Source organism: Olea europaea, unplaced genomic scaffold (genome assembly GCF_002742605.1).
Source record: "Olea europaea var. sylvestris unplaced genomic scaffold, O_europaea_v1 scaffold42139, whole genome shotgun sequence".
In the NCBI taxonomy this organism is placed as follows: Eukaryota; Viridiplantae; Streptophyta; class Magnoliopsida; order Lamiales; family Oleaceae; genus Olea; species Olea europaea.
Genome location: NW_019261954.1, coordinates 1 through 1,011, shown reverse-complemented (window position 1 = coordinate 1,011; position 1,011 = coordinate 1). Strand labels below are relative to the sequence as shown.

General features: G+C 33.8%; 1 long non-coding RNA gene across 1 annotated transcript; it reads left to right on the top strand.

Annotated features, from left to right (window-relative positions):
- The first annotated feature begins 17 nt into the window (after positions 1-17).
- LOC111387734 lies at positions 18-990 on the top strand. The gene is made up of 2 exons (XR_002701451.1): positions 18-541; positions 681-990. It is a non-coding gene; the product is annotated as an uncharacterized LOC111387734 (long non-coding RNA).
- Positions 991-1,011: the final 21 nt, after the last annotated feature.

Genomic DNA, 1,011 nt, shown 5'->3' with positions numbered 1-1,011 from the left:
TTACCATCCAGAAACCTTTTTTGTGTCAGCATTCTGTTTGTCTAATTTTTTTTATTGATATTTTGCAATGAATCATTAACCATCTCTAGTGGAAGTTTGCATTCAAAGATAGAACTAGGAGAAAATAAAATAATAAAAGCTGCACAGTGGGTTAATTGAGATTTTACCAAAATAGTGTTTGCACATGTAGTAGACATTTCTATTAACATAGTAAGAGTGATGTAATTGTTAATCATAACAAGAAGATATTGTGATATATAGACATAAATTTAATAAAATTAAGAGCATATAAAATGACAAATGTGACATGCTATAAAATACCTTAATATTTTCTTCTAAATTTTAGTGTGTACAAGGCCTCTTTTCTTTCCTACTCCCCAAAGAAGCATATATTGGCTTTATCTGGCTTCTGACAGTTAGCTTAAAATGTTCAGTGGTGCAGTGGTGGCGTTCTTTGTGTATAGGATCGTTAGAGATGGAGGACACACAAAGACAGGATCAATTTTGGAAGTCAGGCCAGAAAAATAATCCTCATATAAAGGTCTGTGCAGCATTTTTACATAGCACATTTTGTACAATATCTGTATGAGGCATGGCATTCATGGTGATTTGAGGTTTCTCGGGGATATTGACTACAAGATTCATCAACTTTAGATTTTAACCCTGCCTTTCCTTATCAGGGGCTCCTTTCATTGTCTGATGTGCTCCAGGTGAAGAGTCTGTCGGTATGCACTATGCGGTGGATTTGTCAAGAGTTGATACTTCAAAGAGTCCAGAACTGTGGAATATGTTAGAAGTAGATTTGTCAAGTGCCTTTTTACAATGTGAATTATCCTTTATTATTTAAAAGGGCATAGAATGGTAGGAAATAAATTTGGATGGCATATTGACAATCTTGTGAAAGGTCATCTGTGTTTTAGTGGTCTATGGTACTATTTTTCAGTTTTCATTCAGTTGCCTCTATGAATCTACTTTGTATCCTTTCTACTATTTTTTATGGAATAAATCCAT